The following is a 22212-nucleotide window of genomic DNA, read 5'->3' on the forward strand; positions in this document are numbered from 1 at the left end:
GGCATGGGCACCTGACATGGGGCTCAGAACTCTCACTCCTCTAGGTAAGTCTCTGTGATACAGTTACTTTCTAATCTGTGGGCTTGCTGCCCAGGGGGTATGGGGTTGCTAATATCATGCAATTGCCCCTCCTACCATCTTGATGTGGCCTCCTCTTTGTCTTCTGGATTAGGATATCTTTATGAAAGTTTCCAGTCCATTTGGTTGAAGGTTGTTCTGCATTTGGTTGTAATTCTGTTGTTTTTATGAGATAAAGTGAGCTCCAGATCTTCTATTCTGCCATCTTAATCCCATCTCCCCTGGATTTTTTAAAAATAACTGACCTATATAGGCTTACTACAACACTCACTTGAAATGTAAAGACACACTAAAATTATTAAACACCATGGGAGAAACTGATAAAGACACAAGTAAATGGAAAGCTAGCTGAAGCTCATGAACTGGAAATTCTACTATTGTATGACCCAAAGAAATTTATAGATTTAATGAAATCCCTCATGGCATTTTTCACAGAACTGAAACAAATACTTCCATAATTCATATTGAACCACAAAAGATCCTGAATTACCAAAGCAGCCTTGAGAAGAAAGAACAAAGCTGGCACTATTACAATTCCTAAAGTGACATTATATCCCAATGTTTGATGCTACAAGCATCAAAACACTATGGTACTAGCACAAAAAAATAGACATAGATCAATGGAACAGAATAGAAAACCCAGATATAAACTCATGCACTTATGATCAATTAATATACAACAGAGGAGGCAAGAATATACAATGGAGAAAAGGCAATCTCTTGAACAAGTGGTTCTGGGAAAACTAGACAGCTACATGTTAAAAAAAAATGAGCTTAGAACATATCTCCCACCAAAATTTTAATGGAATTTTTCACAGAAATAGATCAAGTAATTCTAAAATTTATGTGGAACTACAAAAGACCCTGAATATCCAAAACCAATATTGATAAAATACAAACTTGGAGCCATCGTCCTCCCTGATTTCAAACTACCTTACAACATTAGTAATCAAAGCAGTATAGTACTGGCACAAAAACAGACACATAGATCAATGGAACAGAATAGAGAGCCTAGAAATAAACCCATACATATATGGTCAATTAATTTATGACAAAGGAGCCAAGAATAAATAGGGAAAGGACAATATTTTCAATAAATGGTGCTGGGAAAACTGGACAGCCACATGCCAAAGAATGAAACTGAACTTCTGTTTTACACTATCCATAAAAATTACCTCAAAATGGATTAAAGGCTTGAATATAATACCTGAAACCATTCAATTCCTAGAAGAAAACATAGGTGGTAAGCTCCTTGACATTGGTCTTGGTGATTATTGTTTGGGTTTGACAGCAAAAGCAAAGACAACAAAAGCAAAAATAAATAAGTAGGACTACATCCAACTAAAAGCTTCTGCATAGCAAAAGATTACTGTCAACAAAATGAAAAACAAACCTACCAAATGGGAGAAAATGTTTGTAAATCATGTATCTGATAAGGCCTTAATATCCAGAATACATAAAAAAACCCTCAGGAGTACCTGTCGTGGTTCAGCAGAAACGAATCTGACTAGGAACCATGAGGTTGCAAGTTCGATCCCTGGCCTCGCTCAGTGGGTTAAGGATCTGGCATCACCATGAGCTGTGGTGTAGGTTGCATATTTTGCTCAGATCTCGTGTTGCTATGGCTGTGGTATAGGCTGGCAGCTGCAGCTCCAATTCGACCCCTAGCCTGGGAACCTCCATGCACCTCGGGTGTGGCCCTAAAAGGACAAAAGACAAAAAAAAACAAAAACAAAAACAAAAAAAAAACACCTTATACACCCCAACAGAAAAAAAGGAATGGAAAAGGCTCTGACTAGATATTTTTCCATGGAAGACGTATAGATGGACAACAGGTACATGAAAAGGGACTCAACATCACAATCATCATGGAAATACAAATCAAACCTGTAATTAGATCATTGTCTTATACCAGTTAGAATGTCTACCAAAAAGAAATACTGGTGAGGATGTGGAGAAAAGGAAACTCTTGTGCACTGTTGGTGCAAATATAAATTAGTGCAACCATCACGGAAAACAATACAGACATTCCTCAAAAAGTTAGAACCACCATATAATCCAGCAAGTCCACACCTGAGTATTTAATCTGAAGAAAACAAAAACACTAACTCAAAAAGATATATGCACCCTCATATTTCTCAGCACTACTACAATAGCCAAGACATGGATTCAACTTAAGTATCCATTGTTAGATGCACAGATAAAGAAAGTGTGGCCTATATCTATCTCCAATGAAATATTATTCAACCATTTTTAAAAAGGGAAATCTTGCCATTTATGACAATATAGACCTTGAAGGCATTAGGCTGAGTGAAATAATTCAGATAGAGAAAGGCAAATATTGTATGATTTCACTTATATGTGGGAACCAAAAGAAAAAAAAAAACAAGCTTGTGGATACAGAGAATAGGTTGACAGTTGCCAGAAGTCAGGAATTGGGGGTAAAACGAGTAAAGGAAGTGAAAGATACAAACTTTCAGTTAAAATAATTCATGGGGATGCAATGTACAGCATGGTGACAGTGCACCAATACTGCATTACATATTATTTTTAAAGTTACTTCAGAGAATAGATCTTAAAAGTTTTTATCACAAGAAAAAAAATTGTAACTGTGTTTAGAGATGGATGTTAACTAGACTTATTGTGATAATTTCATAATATGTGGAAAGACTGAATCATGATGTTGCCTACCTGAAACCAATAGAATGCTATATGTAATAAATATACCTCAAAAAAAATAATTTGGAGAAAGCTATTTCTCCAATTTAGGTTTTGATTTCTTGTTATGTTTTAAATTCTCTCCTCTCCTGCTAAATCCAGAAAGTGTAAGTGATCCAAGCTATAATTTATCACCAGGAGTTGCCTTCCCACACTATGGTTTTCCTCCTTAAACACGAGAATAAAATCTCTTAAAAGTTGATTTTTTTTTTTGTCTTTTTGCCATTTCTTGGGCCGCACCCACGGCATATGGAGGTTCCCAAGCTAGGTGTCGAATCGGAGCTGTAGCCGCCAGCCTACGCCAGAGCCACAGCAACGCAGGATCCGAGCCACGTCTGCAACCTACACCACAGCTCATGGCAACGCCAGATCGTTAACTCACTGAGCAAGGCAGGGACCGAACCTGCAACCTCATAGTTCCTAGTCGGATTCGTTAACCACTGCGCCACGACGGGAACTCCAAAAGTTGATTTTTTTAAAGTCAGAAATCTTGGGTATCTCTCTTACAACCATCTTACAATAAACTAAATTCTCAGTAATATCCTTATTTTGCCAGATTCACTGTTTCCTGCATTAGTATGGTTGAGGCTTCAAGCCGTTCACCAAAATCATTTTCCCCTTTTCCCCAGAAATACCTCTAAGTGATGTTTTCCAGATCCTCCTGCTGTTACTTATGAGCATCCTTCTGAATTTTTGCCAAGTCAGACTATGAGTAAAAGTGATTAATATGTCTGGCACATAGACATCTCCTCCAGACTCTTCCCATGTCTTCCAGTGGGATGCTTAAGATCCTAAGGCCTCATGAGTAACAGAAATACACAATGGAAAATGCAAGGGTCCCTGAGTGACCACCTGACAAAAAGTCAATCCAACTAAAACATCTTCCCAGGACTATGAAGTAAACAAGAAATGCAGATCTACTGTATAAAGCCATTGAAATGTTGGAGTCTGTTAGAACAACGAAGTTTCCCTTAATTAATATAGAAATTAATTAACAGAGATTCCTATAAAGAAGGATTTCTAGCATAGCCTAAATGACTATCTTTGGGTTAGCTTTTCTTTTCTTCAAAAGCTAAGGTCCCTATCTATAATTTAATAAATATATTTTTAATTTTATAGCCACACTCATGGCATATCAAAGTTCTCAGGCCAAGAATTGAATCCAAGCCACAGCTGCGACCTTGGCCATAGCTGTGGCAACTCCAGCTGTGTTGGTGGAGTTGGCCCACTGTGCTGGGCTGGGGACCTGGGATTGAACCAAGCCACTGCAGTCAGATTCTTAACTCACTGCACCATGATGGGAACTCCTCTATTTGCAAATTATGATAACAAACTTCACATGCATTTCAATCTCAAAATCAGCTGATCACTTAAACTTTTGATCTTCAAATATGCAAGATACCATTATGAATCATTCTAATATACAGACAAGTAGAAAGATTATAGAATGGAAACTCATTTGACAGGGCAAAATACAAAGGGTATCAAATTCACCTGGGAAAATACATCAAATTCAGGAGCAACAAAGCCTTTGTTAAATGGTTTACATAACATAGACTCAATTTGGGCTTTTAATTAGTTTGATCTTCTTGACATTTAAGTAGAAGTTACAGAAGATTTTTCATTAATTTATGTGCTTTAAATCACAAGATTACCAAGTCTTTAATCAATCCTCCTAAAAGGGTGATATCCAATCCCCAGATGCAAAGAGGTCAAATCCATCCATTTAGAGGGCTAGAAATATCCGCAAAGAACCTCAGGTCCCTAACAAGAGAGTTCAGCTCCAAACACAGCATCCAAGGACGGATAATAGTGAGGTCCCACTGACATTCTCCAACACAGGTCTCTAGTTCTACTCTTTTCGGTCTCCTCACAAAATGTTTATCTTCTATTTTAGGTGAAACTCTACTTCTCCAAGGAGAATGGGAGCTCTAAGTATACACATACCACTCCCCACCGCCCCCCCACCCCCGAATCATCATAGCCCCATTTTTCCTTTCTGCAATAACAAAATACTTCTCACCAATTTTCTCATATTGTGCAGTTTCTGCATTTTTTTTTTAAATACAGAGCTTTACTCTCTTGTGGTGATGTTGCAGATAAAAATGCAATGGGACCCTACTGTTTAGCACAGGGAACTGCATGTGATTGGGTCACTTTGCATTGCAACAGAAATTGAAGAAACATGGCAAATCAACTAAACTTTATTTATTTAATTTATTGAGTCTTTTTAGGCCCATACCCATGGCACCAGGAAGTTCCCGGGCTTGGGGTCAAATAGGAGCTGTAGCCACCAGCAGATGCCACAGCCACAGCAATGCCAGATCTGAGCCATGTTTGTGACCTATACCATAGCTCATGGAATGCCAGATTCTTAACCCAGTGAGCAAGGCCAGGGATCAAACCTGCATCCTTATGGATACTAGTCGAGTTTGTTACTGCTGAGCCACAATGGGAACTCCAAAATCAACTATACGTCAATTTTAAAAAGTTAAAAAATTAAAAATAAGTAAAAAATGCTGTCCAGACTCAAAACTACAGCATGTCTCTATCCTTCTCCCATTACATTTATCTCATTCATCTGGTTACCTTCACAGATTAATTTATGCCTTCTCCATTTGGACAGGTTTTCCACCTTCTCCCAATACTCACCCTGAACTAGTGACTTTGCTTCCAGTTTAAAGAGAATATACAAGGAATAAGAGAAGGACTTGAGCAGGCTACCATAACCATATCCAACAGCCTATGTGTACCTATATCCAGGCACTCTGCTTCCTGACTGTTCTGATGGATAAATAATTAAATTGCACCTTTCCATTTTAGAAAACTGAATCCATGACTGGGAAGATGAATTAAAAAAATATATCCAGGAGTTCCCGTCATGGCTCAATGGTTAACAAATCTGACTAGGAACCATGAGGTTGCAATTTGATCCCTGGCCTTGCTCAGTGGGTTAAAGATCTGGTGTTGCCCTGAGCTGTGGTGTAGGTCGCAGATGTGGCTCAGATCCCGCGTTGCTGTGGCTCTGATGTAGGCCGGTGGCTATAGCTCCGATTCAACCCCTAGCCTGGGAACCTCCATATGCTGTGGGAGTAGCCCAAGAAATGGCAAAAAAGAAAAAAAAAATCCAGACTTCAATACAAGTTACTTGGAAAAATGTATATGTAAAATTTCTCTTCTCTTCCACTGTGTATCAGACCCAAGCCTTTTTACCTACTCAAGAAAAGTGCTATAGTAACTGACCCCTCTCGCCTATATTACCAATGTTTCCTTTCCCCCCTCCCCTGTCATTCAATCAGCATATAAATATGCTGTAATTTATCCCACCTGACAATTCTTTCCCTTGACACATGGCCCCTTGTACTCCAGTCACTCTCCTTGATCTCTTCTTTAATAATACAATTCCTCAAAAGTGTCACCCATATGCTTTGCCTCTAGGTACTCCTCTCTTATCCTCTTTGAAACCACCATGCAAAGTTTGGCGCTCACCACTCAACTAAACTTTTGGTGTCAAGGTCACCAGAGGCTTCTAAGAGCCAAAGTTAATCTCCAGTCTTCATTTTACTTGACCTTTCAACACATTTGATACTGCTCTCCACTCCTACCCTTAATATTTTATTCACTTATCTACTGGGGAGTAACTATTCCTTAGTGTCCCTTTACTTCACTAATAATTCCTACTCAGGAGCCTTTGTAGGTTCCTTCTCAACTTCTACTAGTAGCATTCTCTAGGGATCTTTCAATCTCTTCTTTCTATAGACATTCCATTGATGATCCTGAGCCTTGGAGAGGGTAAGCTTTCTGCCCAGGATGCTTTGAGCCATGGAACCGTATGAGATTCACAACTAGAAGAATAATGGTTTGCAAGTATTTTCTCCCATTGCATTGATTGCTTTTTCATTTTGTTGTTTCCTGTGCTATGCAGAAACTTTTCAGTTTGATATAGTCCCACATGTTTTTAGTTTATCACAATCCTTTAACAATGTATATCAAACCATGTTATATACCTTATATACATACAATTTTTATTTGTCAGTCATACTTAATGAAGCTGAAAAATGACAATGAAGAGGTAAATACAGCTCACTCTTTTCAAAACTAGATATGAGTATCAAAATCACTTAGAAAGTAGTCTTGAATCTTATTTCCAGATAAAAGAACATTCCAAAATATTGAGTGAAGAAACCTGAATTTCCAATTACATTTTTTATCTTAATTAAATGTAAAGAACCAAGCCCTTCTTTAGTAAGGTATTTCTTTAAAGACTAGAGAAATGAGCTTAATTCTATACCCACCCCACCTCCACTAACCATCAATATAATGACTATGGTGATAGACGTATTGTGGCTATATAGGAAGATGCAATTATTTTTAGGAAATATATCCTGAAGTATATCAGGTTAAAGTATGCTACGAAAATACTTAAATTGTTGAATATAAGTGAAGGGCATATAGGTGCCCACTGCCTCATTCTTCCAAATTTTTCTACAAGTTTGAAAATTTTCAACAGTTTAAAAATAGAAGGAGGACATAAGAATAATAAGGACAAAGCAATAGCTTTCCACTTTAGTGCTTTTCCCCGCACCTTCCTGCAAAAAAAAAAAAAAAATATATATATATATATATATATAATAAAACCAGGGCAATGATATTGCAATTTGTTTCACCACAACCTCAGTGCTATTCTTTTAGGGATTAGTTTATATTTTGGCTATTTTTCTTCTCACTTTATTACAGGAAGTCTTTCCAGGTACTTTCATATATCACTTCCAAGAAAAAACAAAAGAGAAAACAGGGAAATGGATATCTCTCATGAAAAAAAAGAAGAAAAAATTTTAAATATTCCAAAGTTTACTATTCATGAGCCTATTTGTAATACATATTTTACTCTTTCCTCTTGCCTGGTTTCCATTGACTTGTTTTGTGGGTGGTTTGGGGGATGTGGAGTGTAATGTGGTGGTGAGTGGAATTCATACCCAAAGGACACAGTAGTAAGTAGACGCAGGGAAAGAGAAAAAAAAATAATGTAGGAGAACTGTATGCAGGTGACATGAAACTATATTCAGAAAACCCTAAGGACTCCACACAAAAATTACCTGAACTGATCGACGAATTCAGCAAAGTATATAAGATTAACATTCAGAAATCACTTGCATTTCTGTACACTAACAATGAAATATTAGAAAAGGAATATGAAAATACAATATCTTTAAAAATCACACCCCCAAAAATTAAATACCTAGGAAGAAACCTGACCAAGGAGGTAAAAGACTTATATTCTGAGAACTATGAAATATTAATCAAGGAAATTAAAGAGGATGCAAAGAAATGGAAAGATATTCCATGCTCCTGGTTAGAAGAATTAATATTGTAAAAATGGCCATACTGCCCAAAGCAATCTACAGATTCAATGCAATCCCTATCAAATTACTCATGACATTTTTCACAGAACTAAAACAAACAATCCAAAAATTTATATAGAAAAAAAAAATGGAGTTTCCATCATGTCTCAGTGGTTAACAAATCCGACTAGGAACCATGAGGTTGTGGGTTCAATCCCTGGCCTTGCTCAGTGGGTTAAGGATCTGGCATTGCCATGAGCTGTGGTGTAGGTCACAGACGCAGCTCAGATCTTGCATTGCTGTGGCTGTGGTGTAGGCCAGCAGCTGTAGCTCTGACTAGACCCCTAGCCTGGTTACCTCCATATGCCACGGGTGTGGCCCTAGAAAAGACAAAAAGACAAAACAAAAACAAAAACAAAAACAAAACAAAAACCAAAAATTTATGTGGAACCTTAAAAGACCCAGAATTGTCAAAGCAATCCTGAGGAACAAAAACTAATCAGGAGGCATAACTCTCCCAGACTTCAGGCAATATTACAAAGCCACAGTCATCAAGACAGTGTGCTACTGGTACCAAAACGGACATACTGACCAATGTAACAGAATAGAGAACCCAGAAATACACCCAGACACCTGTGGTCAATTAACCTTTGACAAAGGAGGCAAGAATATAAAATGAGAAAAAGACAGTCTTTTCAGTAAGTAGTGCTGGGAAACCTGGACAGCTGCATGTAAATCAGTGAAACTGGAACACAACCTCACACGTGCATAAAAATAAACTCAAAATGGCTTAAAGACTTAAATGTAAGACAAGATACCATCAAAATCCTGGAAGAGAATATATGCGAAACATTCTCTGACATCAATTGTAAAAATGTTTTATGTCAGTCTTCCAAGGCAAGAGAAATATAAGCGAAAATAAACCAATGGGACCTACAAACTGACAAGCTTTTGCACAGCAAAGGAAACCATAAAAAAAAGACAACATATGGAATGGGAGAAAAAAGTTTCAAACAATGCAACTGACAACGGCTTAATCTCCAAAATATACAAACAACTTAAACTACTCAACAGCAAAACAACAACAACCCAATTGAAAAATGGGCAAAAGACCTGAATAGACATTTCTTCAAAGAAGATATACAGATGGCCAATGAGCACATGAAAAAATGCTCAACATCACTGATTAGAGAAATGCAAATCAAAACTACTATGAAGTACCACCTTACACCAGTCAGAATGGCCATCATTACTAAGTCCACAAATAAAAAATGCTGGAGAAGGTGTGGAGAAAAGGGAACCCTTCTGCACTGTTGGTGGGAATGTAAATTGGTATAACCACTATGGAAAACAGTATGGAGATACCTTAGAAAACTATATTCAGAACTACCCTATGACCCAGCAATCCCACTCTTGGGCATGTATCTGGACAAAACTTACCTTGAAAAAGACACATGCACCTGTATGTTCATTGTAGCACTATCCACAATAGCCAAGACATGGAAACAACCTAAATGTCCATTGACTGATGGATGGATTAAGAAGATGTGGTATATATTAACAAAGGAATACTACTCGGCCATAAAAAAGAACAAATAATGCCATTTGCAGCAACATGGATGGAACTAGAGACTCTCATATTAAGTGAAGTAAGTCAGAAAGAGAAAGCATACCATACAATATCACTTATATCTGGAATCTAATATCTGTATAAATGAAACTTGCCACAGAAAAGAAACTCAGGAACACAGAGAACAGACTTGTGATTGTCAAGATGGAGGGAGAGGGAGTGGGATGGACTGGGAATTGGGGGTTAATAGATGCAAACTATTGCCTTTGGAATGGATAAACAATGAGATCCTGAGGTATAGCACTGGTAACTATATCTAGTCACTTATGATGGAACATGATGGAGGATAATGTGAGAAAAAGAATGTATATATATGTGCATGTGTGCAGGTGACGAGATCACTTTGCCATACGGTAGAAATTGACAGAACTCTGTAAACCAACTACAATGGAAAAAATAAAAATCATTTAAAAAATTAAAAAAGAAAAAAGTGGGAGAAGAGTAACAGATTAAGAAGTATACTCAGAAAGAGGAGTTCCTGTCGTGGCGCAGTGGTTAATGAATCTGACTAGGAACCATGAGGTTGCGGGTTCGGTCCCTGGCCTTGCTTAGTGGGTTAAGGACCCGGCGTTGCCGTGAGCTGTGGTGTAGGTCAAAGACGCAGCTCGGATCCCGCGATGCTGTGGCTCTGGTGTGGGCTGGCGGCTGCAGCTCCGATTCAACCCCTAGCCTGGGAACCTCCATATGCCACTGGAGCGGCCCAAGAAATGGCAAAAAGACCAAAAAAAAAAAAAAAAGTACACTCAGAAAGAAAGTGATTTTGGCAATTTGTGGGAATAAAAAGTCTCCCTTTCTGAGACTAGAAATAGTCCCCTCACCCATAAAAGCTCTTTTTGCCCTCAATTGCTTTAGTGTTCCTGGAAAGGGGGTATTAAAGGTTGTGAAGAGAAAGAGGAGTTGAAAACATCTTGAATACAAAGATTCAGGTTGTTTGAGAGCAAATGGAGACGATGATAATGGAAAGAAGGCTGGCGGTGGCATTTGAAATAGTGGACAATGAGGAGTTCCCATTGTGGTGCAGCAGGTTAGGAACATGACATAATGTCTGTGAGGACGCGGGTTCCAGCCCTGGCCTCCCTCCGTGGGTCAAACGTCTGGCATTGCTGTGAATTTCAGGGTAGGCCACAGATGCGGCTTGGATCCCACATTGCTGTGGCTGTGGCATGGGCCTGCAACTGCAACTTCGATTCAACCCCTAGCTTGGGAACTTCCAGATGCCATAGGTGTGGACCTAAAAGAAAAAAACAAAAATAGTGAAGGGTGAGAACTAAGACCAGCATAATTCCTTGTGCCTAGCTTAAACAATTCTAGGGCCGGAGGCATAGTTTTCCATTCCTACATTAAAGAGTATTGAGATTAAGCACAATAACCTATCTGAAATACCGTTCTCAACGTTAAGACTGTGACCCAAACAGACAGCCTTTTCACCAAGACTAATTTCAAGACTCTCATTTGCTCTATCCACCAATCCAAAGCTGTTGTGTGATACGCTTTGTCTAGTCCCGAGAACACATCACAGGTGCCGAATCCCTGTAGATACCCTTTCCTCATTTCCCCTTTTTTAGACATTACTACTAAAATGATGGCGCAGAGATGGTCTCCCCGTGCAGTATATCTTTGTTTAACCAGGTTTTTCTGGTGTTCTTTTGAGAAGCTGGCAGTGAGCACATGGAAGAGGATGTTATAATTGTAGGAGAAAAGATTTGGTGCTCTAGAAAGAAAAGGCAATTGAGTAGTTGTGAGAGAAAAAAAAATGTGGGGAAATTATACAGAAGAAAATTGGGAGTTTCTAAATATACAGAGTCCTAATAGTGAAGAAAGCTTGAGATCCTTTGAGGAAAGAGCTGTGAGAGATAATATTTGAATTCTTTTCTTGCTACAAAAATTTGACAAAGCATTGATTTTTTAAAGATTCTCCATTAAAATTCCATCAAAGACACCTCAAGAGCAGATTTCTGGCCTAATTCCTTTTATTATGTCATGAGTCCTATCGCTTTTAGAATATACTACAGGGTCAACCTAGCAAAGCGATGTTTTTCTGGGCCTTTCCTGGTCTGCCCCTCACCCTTCCTCCTCTGCCAGCACCCAGGGGCACTGTGCACCCAGCAATTACTCCACTAATTTAATGCCAAAAATCCCAGTTCATTATCTTTATACAATTTAGAAATTATGATAGTCACATTTTCTGATTAGAATTTTTTTTTTCTTGTTACAGCTGCACCTGCTGCACATTGAAGTTCTCAGGCCTATACCACAGCTACAGTCACACCGGATCCAAGCCTCATCTGTGACACATGAGGAAGCTTGCAGCCATGCAGGATCCTTAACCCACTGAGTGAGGCTAGGGATCCAACCCAGATCCTCAAGGACACTATGTCAGATTCTTAACCTGCTAGGCCACAACAGGAAGTCCTGATAAGAATTTAATAAAACTAGCAACTAGCAGAGCTGCACATACACACATGTACAACATACACATGCCCATCAAGCAAACTGGAAACCTAAAAATCTAACCTTAAAAAAAATGGAAAAAAAAATTCCTAAATTCTTGGGTTGGGGAACTAACTATACAAATATAGACAATTTAGAATATAATTAAAATAAAATCATAAAAGTTAATGAAGACAGCCAGGGTGTGCTTAGAAAAAAATTTAACTTTTAAATACAATTTTAAATAGTGTATACAATCACAAGTCTGTGAGAGAGTCACATGCAAGTTTGAGTAGAAGTTTATCTATATGTAAATAATATCTCTGTTATGCAATTACTGATGGCTTTTATTTACATTTTTCTTTCTATATTTTCAACATCCTTTGGCACAAAAAAATCCTTTAGTTATAATCATCTATAAACCATACATAGTATAAATTTGAGAAAAAATTTTGATATTTGCAATTGTGAGTAATTACTATATGACATTATATACTACACATGGTACTTTTTAGTATCTAGTCTAGTATCTAGTCCCTGGCCTCACCATTTAATGAGGAACATAAATGTATGAATAGGCAACTATAGTAAAATACTCTATATTCTATAGTAGAGAAATATGTAGGATGCTATGAAAACATAAAGGAGGAAGCAACTACTCCATTCAAGAGATTTCTAAAGCAGAGAGGCTAAAACTGGAGCAGCAGAATTTCAAGACTATTTGCTGATATCCAGAGAGAGAATGACACAGTAGGCTCAAGTAATACTCACCCAGTTGTTTGCCCTGAGGTAGAACGATTTAAGTGTTAATGAGTAGTTGAGTAAGGATCAAACCTATAATTAAAAAGTGCTAATTGTGTGGCACAACACACATTAAGCATCAAACAGCAAGTGGAAAAAATATGTGGGGGCAAGGGGCTATGTCCCCATACCAGCACAAGATCACGTAGGATCAATTTCAATACCATTATCTCCCCAGTTAGGAGTTCACTCTTCACTCCTCTGAGTAGTCATAATGCTTTCCCTACTCCTTTCACATGACATTTACTTTTAAGCCTAAATAAGCCATCCCTAGCTGAGCTTTTTGATGTCTCACTTTTCTATCTTCTAAAACACCTTTCAAAGCCTTATGTATAGAACTGCTCAATAAATATTGATAGAATGAATCACTAGTAATAGAAGGCAATACTAGAATTTGTAAAAAAAAAATGCTATTCATTTAACATAGTCTTTCTTTTTGGAGTTGAGAGACTGACTGAGGAAGTAATGACAAAGTGGAAAATGAGACAATCGGGAGGTAAGGTGCGAACAGATGGTAACAGCGGAAGGGAGGGGACCATGCTGAAAATGTTAACAGTAAGGAGAAATATCCTGGTTCAGTTCCATGATACCCTTGGAGCAACTCCAAGACCACCAAGATTTCTGCTCTAAATGTATTATTATATCAAGTCTCACTCAAAATTTATTGTGTATGTGTATATGCACAGTTACCGCAAGGAGAGCAGGGCTTTTGTCACTAGTCTCCAGGTACTGTGACAAAGAGAATATTAAAAGACTCAAACTGGCCCAAATCCAGGGGAAAGTAGACAGACTGAAAAGATAAGGCAGGTAGTTAATCTTCTGGAAGGTACTGCAAGGGAAGACAGGTTCGTTCACCCAGCTCTCTGTCTCAGGTCTACTTCGGTTTGATTTGTTATCTTACCCAATGGGAAATCTATGTCTTGACATTGACTCACAAAACAAGGACAGCTGGGTCACTAAATAAGGTTAGTCAATGAAAGAAAAATGTCTTTAGTCAAACTTTATGCCAGAACTGAAATCTAGGCAAAATTGGGCTCCCTGTCTTCATAAACACATTTATTATGACTTGAGGAAAAGGGAAACCAATGAATTGGCAATGAGCCTTATTATTACAAAGCAATCATTTTTATCATCATTCAGTAAAGATGGTAGGTGGATATCTCAGCCAGAAAATTGCACTTACTGCAAAAAATTATATCATTTGTATTACCATAAAGATGACACATCAGTTGTCAAAAACATTAAGTGCTACTTAAGTGGATAGCCTAGATACTACAAAATTCACAAATGGGTCAATGTTTCACATCCATTCTATAATGTGACTTTTCTTGGGTTGATATAAGCAAATGTGGGATTTTAACAGAACTGCTATTATATCACTTATAGGGCAAGCTTAAATATTTTTGTCATCTAAAATATAGCTTACATGATTGGTATAATGGCTTTGCTTTCTCCAAAAATGTGCCCAAGAAAAGATTTACATGTTGTACAGCTGATATCCTATTTTTTTCTTTACATACATATAAATTTTGCCTACTATTTGTAAATATGCAGCTTGGAGGATTAACCCGCAGCTGCAGAGGTAAGCTCTGATTAACCTGAGGCAGTCAGGATAATCTTGTGAGCCTTGATAAAGAGTCTGGTTAAAGGACACACAGACTTGGAAATTTCCTGAGCACAGGCACTGACTGAGAAAGGGATATATGATTCATTCCAAAACATTAAGACTCAAGGATAAGTTTATTGGGTTCTTCTAAAAAGGATACTTTCTTACTCATAAGAGTATATTTAAGCAACTCTCTTCCTCTCAGCATCATGGGATATGGTTGTAAAGCTATAGAGAAACAGCAAATAGAAAATCAAAGGACCACAAAAAATAGTGCTAAAGGCATCAGTTTTTTGCTGATCCTAATACTTGACTGCCATTTAGACTTACATTGACATTAGTAAATAATTCTGTTACTTCAAGCCAAAATCTTTTTGATACGTGTTAAACAGATGGCTATTTAAAATAACATATATTTTACTTAATAACTATCTGCCCAAGACATAGTAATCAAAACTAATAGATCGATCTTGATTATCAGAAAAGACAGGAGAAGAAAGGAGAGGAGAGGAAAGAAAGGGAGGGAGGTTGGGAAGGAAATGAGGGAGGGAGGGGTGAGAGCGCTAGGTCTAAGGATAAGTTTTTAGGAAACTACCTTGCTCTTCTCCAAAGTGGCTGTACTATTTTATGTTTTCACCCACAAAGTATGAGTGATACAATTTTTTTGGCATCTCTGTCAGCATTTGGTAGTATCAGTATTCTTTATTTTATCCATTCTGACAGTAGGTGTGTACTCATAGCTTATAGTGATTCTATTTTCATTTCCTTAAAGGCAAGCAATGCAGAGCATCTTTTCATGTGCTTTCTATTGCCATCCATGTATCTTCTTTGGTGAAGTGTCTGTTCCATTATTTTGTCCATTATCTAATTGGATTGCTTGTTTTCTTACTGTTGAGTTTATGGAGCTCATTATATATTCCACATGCAAACAACTTGCCTGATACATGATTTGCAATCTTTTTCTCTCAGTTGTTGAGGAACTTTTCATTCTTTTGGCCTTTTTACCCTCTGAACAGGATCTTTTGCAGACTGAGTTTATTTTTTTTATTTTTATAAAGTCTTTTTTTTTTTTTTTTTTTGCTTTTAGGTCCATACCCATGGCATGTGGAAGTTCCCATGCTAGGGAATGAGTCAGAACTATATGAGTCAATGCCAGATCCAAGCTGCATCTGTGACCTACACCACAGCTCACAGCAATGCTGGATCCTTAACCCACTGAGCAAGGCCAGGAATCAAACCCACAACTTCATGGATCCTAGTCAGGTTCGTTAACCACTGAGCCATGAAAATAAACCCTACTCTTTTAATTTTATGGATCATGAATTTGGTGTCATGTCTAAGAAATCTTGCCTAATCCTAGGTTGTGAATAATTAATTTTTATGATTCATTTCTTCTTATTCCATTATATATTTAGTATTTCAATTTCTTCCTGCCTATTTTTTCTTTTTGGCATTTCTCTCCTCCATTTCTCAACTACCTGGTTCTATCTCGTCCTTGTAGCTGTAGAGGCTGTATAACAACCCTGGGCATAGTGCTGGTCTTCATGTGGATTCACCATGGCTCCTAACCTGTGCTTTGGTTTTTCATTTAGGTGACCTATTCAGACCCACTTCTTGGTCATGGTTTCCTCCCCTAGCTGGAAGACCAAGTGGAAGGTAGGTATATCTGAGTACACAGAGGTAGGATATTGGTATGCAAGGCCAGGTGCCTTGTACACATATTTATGAGAGCTAGGAAATAACAGATGCTATGTTGAAAGGGGAACCCAAGCTCAACGAAGAGTAACTCAAGTCTTCAATTTTGAAAAGCTAGATAAAGAGGAAAGCCAAGGGAAGAGACTAAAATAGAGAAACCACGGAGGTGAAGGAAATATAAGAATTGATAATAGGCAGGGAATACAGACAATGAGAACTGATATAAGCTAAGGTGTGTCCGTAGCTTTAGAAATAAAGTTAATAGCTAATTCTTACAATTCCATTCACTCTGTGACAGCCACTGTTTTAAACACTCTCCGTCAGCAATGCTCAAACTGTGATCAAGAGAATCTTCATGTATCCCCAAGACCCTTTTAGGGGTCTGCATGTTCCTTCCAATCTATTTCCATAATAATAGTAATACATTGTTTGATGTTGCCAGTCTTTATTCTCTCATGAGTATACAGTGAAGTTTACTAGAGGCAATAGGATGCATGATAACAGCTGTAGATTGAAAGCAGGAGTAGATATGAGAATCCAGCAGACTTTTATTAAACCAGACAACATAAATGGATTTGAAAAAAAAGGTAAAATAATGCTACTATCTCAAATTTTTTTCTTATTTTGGTACAGAGAGCTAGGTAGGTAGGGAGATAGTTAGAACTAGAGAGAGAGAAACATAAAGGCCCCACTGAGGGAACCCTCTTATAGATTTAATTTATTTTAGCCAGATGAAAAGTTATAGTTAGTATCCCATATAAAGATCAATTCTATAACTCTTTCCCCCAGGAATTTCTACACTTTCATCATAATCTGTTACATTCTCTATACCTTTGTGTCATTTCTACTGTGGGGATACTGCAGTAAGCTAAAGAGCAACCTGGGCAGCATCTGCCAAGGGCATCATGATGCTATGAGATGATAGATGGCTAGCCTAGAGTTCCGGGGCTAATTAGCAACAAAGCAATGAAGCTTGGAGTTACCAATAGGGACTAGACATGAACAGAAAAACTAACTATGGCAGAAACTAAAGAAGGGACAGGTGTAAAAACCAAAAAATTCCCCTCCCCCGGGCTAAATACCTTAAAGGAAACAGACTGTGGAAAGTGGGATGGCAGGGGATTAAATTATAAATGCAACATTGATGAAGACCATGGCGAAAGGAGTACACTATTTTCAAAGAATCCCTAAGGAACAAAAAGGGAAAAAACTAGGCTATGTAGTCCTAAGAAATAGACTTTTAAAAAATTATTTAGCAAACGAATATTGAGCATTAATTGCATGTGAAATAGCTATTCTTGACCCTAGTTCTGTATTTCTCGAACTGGAATGTACACGGGTGTTCTGGGATGAAAAACACAACATAAAATGATACATATTTTTGGATTGTTAGTTATATCTCATGGAAAGTAATTTAAAGTATGTATTTGTATTTAAAAAATCAAAGCTATGTTATAAATAGAACACAGAATTCATATATATTATATACACTATGTATATTATAAGTGTGTGTATATATATATATACTATGTATATTATGTATATATATGTGTGTGTATATATATATATATATTTTTTTTTAAAGATGGATAATTTGTCAGGGTCTTATCTGCTGTCTTTCAGGAATTGGATAGTCCCCAACTGGCTCATGACTTGCCTTCATCTCCTGTGGGCAAAACTGTATTTCCATTTATTATTACTGTCATTTTACTAGTCTTCCATCTTGAAATGAAAATAAACACTGAAATCTTAATGATATGGAAAAAGTATCAAGGTAAGATATTTTTAAAAGATAGGAAATTATCAAAACATTCTAATATTGCATATGTCGACATTTGACCACTGATTTAATGTGTCCCTTTTACAAAGTTTAATATGTAATATATTTCTGGTACTTCATCCTGGGGAAAGTATTAATGATTCTATATTTGGCAGTTAAATTGAAATGAGAAAAATATTTTGTAGCTATATCCATGCAATAAATATAGCCTATAAAAATGTGATGCATTTTGACTATGGATCATATGTTTCATCAGGAAAAACACACCCTACTGTGGTGATGTTGTGCTTTTCAAGGGGCTATTCAGTCCAGTAGAATCAAGTTTAGTCTACAGCAGTGTTTAAACAACAACAATTTTTTAACCATAGTAAATAGTCAATAAGAGTTACACACTGGTGGATCTGAAAGCAAACTCAGAAATCATCAACATTGTAGTACTGTGTTGGCTGAAAAGTGAAGCAAACCAAAATGTCAGAAGGCATACTCTCGAAGTAAATGGTTAAGCACATAGAGTAGTTAAGAGCATATAATTTATGGGAGGCAGACTTTGGTTTTTATTCTGCTCCATCACTTATCTATGTAATACCAGAAAGTTATTTAACACTTCTAAATTTCAACTTCTACATTTCTAAATTGAGATGGTAACTAAATTGATGCTTGAAACATGCTGTAATGTATTTTATGGGAATAACAATGCTGTAAATGTAACAGTTCTCTATCAAAAATTTATTAATTCAAGTTCTAAAATTAAATTACAGATTATATTTATAGCATAGATTTTGTTACAGTCATAGAATATATTGGTAATGTCACCCATCTGAATGTTAAATATTATCACGGCTCAGAAAATCATGAGGTGTAAGATAAAAAAGAGAGATGAAACATATGAAGGGTATGAACCTCCTAATTTTACATAGAGGGAACCAAGAGACCTTGTCAAAGTTTAGACTATAAACTAAACAGTTTATGGTCTATATTCAATTTAAAGTTATGAAAGATAATATGGGAGTTCCCCATTGTACAGTGGGTTAAGAATCCAACTGCAGTGGCTCGGGTCCCTGTGGAAACATGGTTGGATCCCCAGCATGATGGAGAAGGTTAAAGGATCTGGCACTGCTGTAATTGTGGCAAAGGTCACAGCTACAGCTTGGATTTGATCCCTGGCCCAGGAACTTCCACACACTGCCATGTGAATTTATACTCCACATGATTTCCATAATAGTTACATTGAACTGTATGAAATTCCAAATATAAAATACTAATATTAATATGAATAATGAGTACAGGAATAAAATAGTAATATAAAGAAATGACAAAGTTTGGAGGAAGGGAAGGAAAGGTGATGTAAATGAAATTAATGCCTTATCTTTGATTTTGATAATAATTAGTGGAGATATAAATGTATCATTTAGTGTTAGGGTTATAACCTTCAAAAACTGGGGAATGAAATAGGGAATAGGAAATAATATGAATGCAGAGGAGGCTTTTACTTTTCAATGTACATTTTCCCACATATTAATAACTTTGTTCCAAGTGTATCCATTAATAATAATCATTTTCAAAAATAATTTCTCTCATATTTCATAAAACCCTGAATTCATACTTGCTATGGCAACTATGAAGCTCTTAACTTTTAGAATATGAATTTTCAGAAATATGAAAGTATCTCCAAATTGTTCCTATAGTCATATTTTCTCATATACTCCTACACAAGAAATTAATCTCTTTTCAACTTAAAATTTTTTTTTGTCTGTTTCATTTGTCTTAATTTTTATAATGATTTGAGGGAAGACATTCTTTTTTTTGTTTTGTTTTGTTTTTTAGGGCCTTACCCATAGTATATGGAATTTCCCAGGCTAGAGGTCGAATCAGAGCTACAACTGCCATCAGAGCCATACCAACACTGGATCCAAGTCACATCTGGAAACTATACCACAGCTCATGGCAATGCCAGGATCCTTAACCCACTGAACAAGTATAGAGATCAAACCCATGTCCTCATGGATCCTAGTCGGGTTCTTTACCACTGGACCGCAATGGGAACTCCAAGGGAAGATATTCTTATAAAAGGATAGTTACACACATCTCTTCTTGTTTCATCTATGAAGTAGACTTTGGGCTAAGAGATGTTAGTGAGTCTAATACACAGCAAAATTTCAATGCCATCCTTCAAATTATCTGAATTTACTGCCTTCCTAAGAAAATCACAATATTTTTTATCTCTTTCTCTTCACTTCCATGATCAAATTGACATTTGACTTTTATTTATTCATGTACTTATTCTTTTGTTAACTTATTTTTTAGGGTATAGTTGATTTACAGTGTTGAGTCAATTTCTACTGTGCAGCATAGTGACACAGTCATACATATATGCACCCATTCTTTTCTTCCCATTTTCCTCCATTATGGTCTATCCCAAGAGACTGGATATAGTTCCCTGTGCTATAGAGCAGGACCTCATTGCTTATCCATTCTAATTACATGCGTATATTTATTCTTTGTCGTGGAGAAAATATAGAAAAGAGGGTTTTAACTACACTTTTAAAAATAAATGGACTATTTTAGAGCAGTTCTGGGGTTATACAAAAATTGAGGGGAAAGTACAGAGAATTGTTACACAGCTCCTCACCCTGACACACACAGTGTTTCCTCTATTATTAACATTGCATTAGTGTGGTATAGTTGTTACAATTTATGAACTCCTGAACCAGGACCACTTATTTTTTAACTTAAGTATCTATAATTGGCTTCTATAGTACTTACAAAAGTCAGTTTCTGTAGAAAGAAACTATCCTTGATATCATATGTAGCAGATAAAATATTTATTTCACATTCACACTACATACCCAGTATAAAGCTTCACTCCACACAGTCATTCAGGGACCTTGGCTAGGGAAGGTTCTATTACCTTGAAGATGTTTTGTTTAGAGTATTTTCCCTCAAAGTGTGGTGTGCAGACCAGCATCACCGACATCATTATGAACTTCATTAGAAATGCAGAGTCCTAGCCCCTACCTTAGCTCAAATCAGAACCTGCATTTTAACAAGATCCCCAAGTGATCTGTATGCGCATTACAGTTTGAGAACAGTGGAACCACAAGTCATGATGGATCCCTACACCAGGGGAAGAGAGATGCAAAAGCGAATGTGGGCATTTTAGTGCCTCAGCCAAGAAGAGACAAAATTGACCAGAACCAGATACTTGGCATCATCTAACTACAAGGAGGCTGGAGAACACAGGTGAGATATTTGAGGGACATCACTATCTTTTCATTGCTTCAATATCCTCCACTAAAAATAGAATTTTTTTCAATGATTATGGGTAAAAATTTTTAAATCCTGAATGTGAAAGTTATTCACTTAAACTTATCAATTACAAATTCATCTTTTCCATTTTTGTTAATATGCATAAGTAATATAACAGCTTTATACCAAATGATGCATTAAATTTGATTAATCCATGTGCTCAGTTCAGATATTCTAGGAAAAATTCCAATTCCACTTAGTTCCTTTTTTATCATAAATATTGATGTTCATCATAAAAATTGGCATATATGTGACACAATATTTACATACCCTAAGAAGTTCCTGGATCATTTATATACTTCATGTTCTTTGAACAAACTGTAATAAAATCAAGTATAATCCTCAGGCAATAAACTCAACATTGTTATTCAAAGCTAATATTATCATTTTTATTCAAAGCTAATATTATAGCTCAATATTTTTACCTGAGGTTAACAGACTCCTTATGTGTCACTCAGTGTACACAACACAGTCCCCAAGATGAACAGGTAAATTTTAAGTAACATACAGGGGCAAGAGAAGAGTGTCAGAGTGAAAGAAGGTCAGTTATTATGTATAAGAATGTAGGAATCTAGAAACTTTCATTATCTGTGTCAAGGTCAGACACCAAAGTGAAAGGCAAGTTAATGGCGTAACAAGGAATAGAGATCTGAGCAAAAATTTTAAGACTAGACTAGTATGAATCTTGAATATGAAATCCTAAGAATTATTTGAGGATATTTTTAAGGAGCTAGCACAAAATATCAGAGTCATTCATTCACTCAGCAATATTTATTCTCAATTGTTCTATAAGGAGTCTTAAAGCCATTGTCTAGTTTTTCTCATA

The 22212-nt window shown here is 36.8% G+C and overlaps 1 protein-coding gene across 1 annotated transcript in view; it reads left to right on the plus strand.

Annotated features, from left to right (window-relative positions):
• Positions 1-21306, plus strand: part of IMMP2L (inner mitochondrial membrane peptidase subunit 2) — a 916780-nt gene extending 895474 nt beyond the window's left edge. The window contains exons 8-10 of the transcript XR_007132715.1: positions 16198-16261; positions 17924-18074; positions 21159-21306. The gene's annotated coding sequence lies outside the window, so the exon portion shown is untranslated. The remainder of the gene's footprint in view (positions 1-16197; positions 16262-17923; positions 18075-21158) is intronic.
• The last annotated feature ends 906 nt before the right edge of the window (positions 21307-22212 follow it).

The sequence above is a fragment of the Phacochoerus africanus genome, chromosome 16, assembly GCF_016906955.1.
Source record: "Phacochoerus africanus isolate WHEZ1 chromosome 16, ROS_Pafr_v1, whole genome shotgun sequence".
NCBI classification, from domain to species: Eukaryota; Metazoa; Chordata; class Mammalia; order Artiodactyla; family Suidae; genus Phacochoerus; species Phacochoerus africanus.